The sequence below is a fragment of the Strix uralensis genome, chromosome 10, assembly GCF_047716275.1.
Source record: "Strix uralensis isolate ZFMK-TIS-50842 chromosome 10, bStrUra1, whole genome shotgun sequence".
Classification (NCBI taxonomy): Eukaryota; Metazoa; Chordata; class Aves; order Strigiformes; family Strigidae; genus Strix; species Strix uralensis.
In genome coordinates, this window is record NC_133981.1 from 6,637,694 (window position 1) to 6,643,693 (window position 6,000).

Sequence of the window (6,000 nt, forward strand, 5' to 3'; positions counted from 1 at the left end):
GAAAAGGAGCATCACCCTTCAATTTCTATTTTTAATTCCTTTTGTTTGATCATGCTCTTCATTATTGTCTTTAGTCATCTTCTGAGATCTATTCTATTCCTCCTTTCTGCAACTTGGTTTCACATTATTTCTCTTTCTGTATTTTCATTGATTTATTCTCCCTCTCCATAGTTTTGATCTTTATATTTTGTCCTCCAACAGCTATAAATGCTGCTTTCACCAATCAATCCCTTAGTACTGCTGCCATGCTTCAAAAGCACATGCTCTCTTCCTTTCTTTGTGTTGGTAGGAAAGAACCACTGTGAATGCTGTCTCCATTTATTTACTCTGCAGTGTGACCTCTCTGATCCCAGATTAATTGTTTAGGATGGCTTTTCATGGCAAGAGATAGCACCTTCTCTCTGTTCCATTTTGACCTCTTTGCCTTGCATCTCTTTGCCCCAGCTTATGGAAACAAGTCACAGCATTGTATGAATTGTCAAAACAAGAGGCATAACTCAGCAGTCTGATGCTGTTCAGTAAGTGAAGAGTCATGGGCTCTCTCCAAAGATATTTGCCAATTTTTATTACGCAGGAATAGGGTAAGTCAACATATATGACCTCAGTAAGCCATCAGAAAGTACATGGTCAAAATGGAACAGGGTCGTTGAATCCCAAGAGGGACTTTTTACCCCCCTTTCAGTAAAGCAAGGGTCATCTCCCTTGGGGTAGGATGTAACTCAAGTACAGCCAAAACATCCATGGGAATTGCATCAGTTGGGCGGGTATACAACGCTTGTAACAGATGATGACAAAAGCACTTGAGAACAGACTCTGAACATCAATTCTGCACTGCACTTTTGGGTTTAAATCATTCAGTTGCTGCTTCATATTTTGTGTAATTTTTCCAACAGTTTGGCACTGCATTTGTTGCTGCTGTTAAATAATATTACTTTGGAGGTCAGCTAGATAGCCCATTTTCTGATGTTACTCATATTTCAGTTTGCCTCTCCACTTACTTCAGTTAGAGATAAGAGTCTACTACACTGACCGCTGTACTCAAACCAGCAAAAAGTCTATCCCAGCTGTAAAGGGTTTGCAGCCTGCATTGGGGTAATATGGGGAAAACAAGGTGGTTATGTCCCATGCATATACAAAATACTCTTTCCTCTTTTGATGCTCTGCTTTCCTACAGGACCTGCCAGCAAAGCTCCTCCAGTCATCCACAACAGCTAGCTTCCCCAAAAGCAGGTCACAGTAGTACATATACAGGGTCTCACATCAACTGCACTAGTTCTTTACAGTTCGTCTTTGTATTGCATTGGAGGTCAGCTCCAGAACTCACATTTAAGATGAGAATAGGGAACCTAAACCACCACCACACTCTCTCAAGTACCCACACCCTCTCCTGCACCGGTAATGCTACAAGCAACTGTTTGCAGCACAGTATCTCCAAGGAAGTGGGTTCTGAGCTGTATTCTGTTACACAATAAGTACAGGTACTTGAAAGCCAGGGCAACTTATAGTAGAACACACTGTAACTCAAAAAAATCACTCCCTCTATAGCTCTGCAAAGATTATCATGCAGTCACTCCTGCATGCACAGTTTGAATGCAGCAATCTTGCAGGAGAGAGGAAGAGTCAGTGCACTTGGCAGTTCAACTCACTTCCAAGTGGCTGACACAGGCAGAAGGAAGAAGTGGCACCCTGCCTTGTACAGCTGCCTCCTGACATTTGCAGGAGTTTCCTCTGTTATTGCTACATTGCCGCAAGTAGCAGAAGAAATACATTACCCTTTGCTGAAAGAGTTCTTCAGCAACCTGCTCCTATTTTGGTTGGCACGGGTCTCGAGAGGACTTTGGGAATTTGGAAGCTCGAGAGAATTTGCTTCTTACACACTACTGGCACAGCTAGTACAGCATTCCAAGTCCTGTAACTCCTCCTCCCCACAGAATCTGTTTTCCCAAACATTTAGCCATCTCAAAGCCCTACTTGGATCTCTGCGAATGTTTATTGCGCTGCTACATCACTCCTCCGTGGTGCTGCCCAAGCGCTTGCCTAATGTCTGACTCTTGAAAAAGCATGACTGTTTATAAAAGCTTTAAATGATGCACGTACTGATGAGACACATTGGATTCGGCACATTGCGTCCAAAACTTCACTATTAAAAATAGCCTGGACTGCATCACTTCATTTGTTCTGATCTAGAGAATTCATGGGCTCTCTCTGGTGCCACTAGTAAATAATTGACTGTTTAATATAATGAGTGTCAGAATAATTTAATGTTTAATCTGACTAGAGTTTTTGTTGTAGTTTTTAACTCTTTGCTACCTTAGGCTAGTTTTTCCTTTATAACAGACTACCCCTGTGCAGAGGTGGAAGGGAAGAGAGCAGTGACTTCTGGTCATCTTTCTGCATCTTTACATGTTCAGCACTGACTTGTTGCCGTGATGATTTAGAGCCACATAACAGCTTCAGTGATACTCCACACCAGCATCTCCATATGTTCTCCCACCCTCAAGGATCCTCAGAGAGCCCCAGTTGGGGCCAACACACCAACTCTTCCTTCTCTCACCATAAGGCTTTTTCCTTTTGTCTCACACATTTCCAGGAATTTCTTATTGGCAGGCTTCCATTCCTCAAGTTCTGCAGTGAAACAACCGATTTTTATTTATAAAATATTTAGGTAGTTCTTCACAAGTCTCCTGAGGACTTTCCAGTGAATAAATAAAACCAAAAATCAACAACAATGAAAAAGAAAAATCCTTCTCCATGAATCTTCCCATGCTGAAAAATGGTCTGTAGATCTCGTTTTCTCTTTCCTTTTGCTTCATTTTAAGTTACCCTCCAAAAATATCCTTTACTACCTTCTTCTCTGAAAGGCCTTCCCTTCTCCTGACCCTCTTTAATCTTCCTGTATCTCAGGGGCAGCTGTGATGTTTTCAGGAAACTCCGTGCTCTTGCCATTTCTAAAGTTTTTACAACTGAAACAAACTCACCATCTAAAGCTGATGGGAATCTGCTGCAAAGTTCAGAATAATATTATTGCTAGTAGGTTACACCAATAGCTACATGAAAGCAATTGGTCTCAAACACCCATTTTGAATTCATGAGCTATATCAACTTACTTTAGGGTTTATGCAAGATTTAAAATAATCCAATGTCACTTACAGCTGACTAAGAAATATCCTAGATGTTTCTAAAAGGCCCCGCAGTTATTTTCTCTGTCTCACATCCTCTAAGAGTCCCTGAATAGCTGTTGCAGCTGATCATCAGCAATTTCTTTCTTTTTAAGAGCTTTATATTCCACCTGTGCTCCAATAACTTCCCATTTGTTATCTATCTTCCCAGTTTCACCTGTCATTGCAGAGAGATCAAGGGGAAAAATCCACAAAAACCAAAAAAACCCAGTTGATTTCACAAGTGTTGCGCCAGAGTTCAGAGATACCAGAACTGTTAGGACATTAGATGGCAGATTTTGACCCTGTTTGGAAACTGAACTCTTGCAGCCCCAAAACAAAGATCATGTCCATTTTCTCCTTACCAGGTGTCATTCATAATAAACCACTGTATACATCACAAAGATACTCAGGGAACCCAGCCATCAGCACACAACAGATAGAGGTAACCCTGGGAGGTCAAGGAGCTGATACAAAGCTGAAGACAGCAGGGCTTTTCTTTTAATATTGCAGTATCTTCACACTGCAAGAAAAGAGCAAACACACACTTTTCTCCTCTTCAAGAAACACCGTGCCACATTTGTGTGGTATTTGTTTGTTTTTCTGGACCATATGGAATTCCTTTCCTTATTTATGTATTTCAGATGAATCTGTTAGCAATAGCTATTCAATAGCTACAGTCCTACGACAGCAGCCACATAATTTCATTTCCAGGTTTGTAGGAAACCAGCACAGATGTAGAAACAGCACATTTCAGTATTTATGAAGTGCTGCCTTTCCATGAAGAGTGAGAACCTGGTTATCATCATAACTGTTCATTAAATCCAAAACACACTTACAGGTGAACAACAATTAATTCAGAACAGCAAGGTTTTTAAAAACACTTGTAGGGCCAGGTCTATGTCCTCACACACTAATCTCAAGCATACCAGAGTCACTGGAAGTTTCAAGAGATTCAAGATTTCACCTGAACAGCACCGTAAGCTCAAGTCCTAGCAAGCTGCTGGAAATACACAGGTCCTCAACAACATGCAGTGCATTGGCGTGGTGAACTATCACTCCACAAGTCATCACAGCATATGCCACAAGAAACCTTGTTCCTGTATCCCTCAGAGGTTTACACAACTGGTGTACAACAGAGCTATCACACCTCCCTTATTATTAGCCCTAATAATTCTTCAGGGAGAAATTAACATTTATCCCCTCAGTAGTTCTATTTGAAAATATAGATTTAGACCAAGTTGCAATATACTTGAATTCATTGATAATATTTTGCACAGAGACAAGAGAAAGATGTGTGTTATGGACTAGCTAATAGCAAATTCACATCATGAGTTGTTTATTGCCTAACTCTCTCTTGAAGCATCTTCCACCTTCTTCCAATGCCTTCACCATTACCTCTGACATTAGTATCCCACATTCAAAGTTGAACATTGGACTGACCTGGTAGAGCCACTGCCATATCCTTATTTCTCTTATTCACTTTCTAAACCTAAGTTTTCCTCTCCAGCAGCCATCCTACAGCCTTTCCATGAAAAATTCCTCAGAAAAAGCAAACTGCAATTTTCTGACCTTTGGTTCCTGTCAGGGTTGCGTTTTGTGCAGGAGGTGAGGTGACCTGTGAAAGATATCCTCAAGAACAACTTTAGGCTCCCTGGGACTGGCAGAGTTGCTCTTACAAAGTTCAAGCCTACAACAGCAGGAGATGCCTGTAAAGTGTTAGCCTTCCTTCAGGTTCAGGGCCCTGAGGTAGGGTAGATGAGTTTGGTGAAAAGCAGTGATTTATAAGAATATTCTCTAATTAATCTTGAGTTCTACACATCAAAGCATAGCCAGCTATTTGCATTACAGGTTATGAAGAATCCCTTACATCTCAGAGCAAGGAGAAGAAACCCACAGTGACTGAGACAGATCTGCTAGTCCAGGACAGCACCCAGATTTCCTGCTTCAAAGTTAAGTCTAATCTGTAGAGGTTTATGATTTGGTACTCCTGGAGCAATTTTGTGATACAATATCCCACCTCTTGCATGTTATACATTTTGTTTCTGAACTGAATGAGGAGCACCAGTGCAAATTAAACCCCAGTATCTACACCTCCTGTTCCTCCACCCACTTCCTCTGTAGCTTTGCCACTAGGACAAGTGTTGTGTCCTTCAGGAAGCTCCATCATCCTGCCCTGTCTGAATGGCCAAAGAACACTCACACACCTTGGTGCAGCCTGGTGGGCAAAACATTGTGGTGTGGGTATAGGAGGGAAAAGAAACAGATCCAGAGAGGTTCATTAGCAGAGCTACAATGCTGCACTTTGCACTCTCAGACAAGGCTTCTAACCCAGGTTCTGCTGACATTTTGGGGATTCTGATCCACCTTCATAAGACAAAAGGAAGATAAAGTCTTAGAGTTGTTTCTCTCAGAAGAAAGAAGATGTGGAAGCAGCACAACATCTTGAGATGTGATGTAGCAGAGTGCAGTCCCTGCTGGGAAACACATACTCACGTCCAGCTGATGGACTCTGCAGTTTCTGTCATTGTGCATGCAGACACAGAGGCAAAAGCCATATTTACAGACATTTTAATTTTGTCAATACGCTGTTTTGCGGCCAGCTTTTTCAGTACAGTAATTAGATGGAGATTTTCAGAAAAGCTCAGCTCCCATGAGTATTTATCTAGTGGCTACTTTGTGCCTGTGAAAACCTCATATCTCTCCTTAGTGTCTGCAAAGCACCATTTTGCATTAGAGTCCTAAATAGGAGCAATTACCCTTGCCTTGGCAGTAATACAGCTCTTACAGAAAGCTAGGGCTGCTTTGTCTCCTCACTCCAGTTTCCTCCCATGGAGCAATT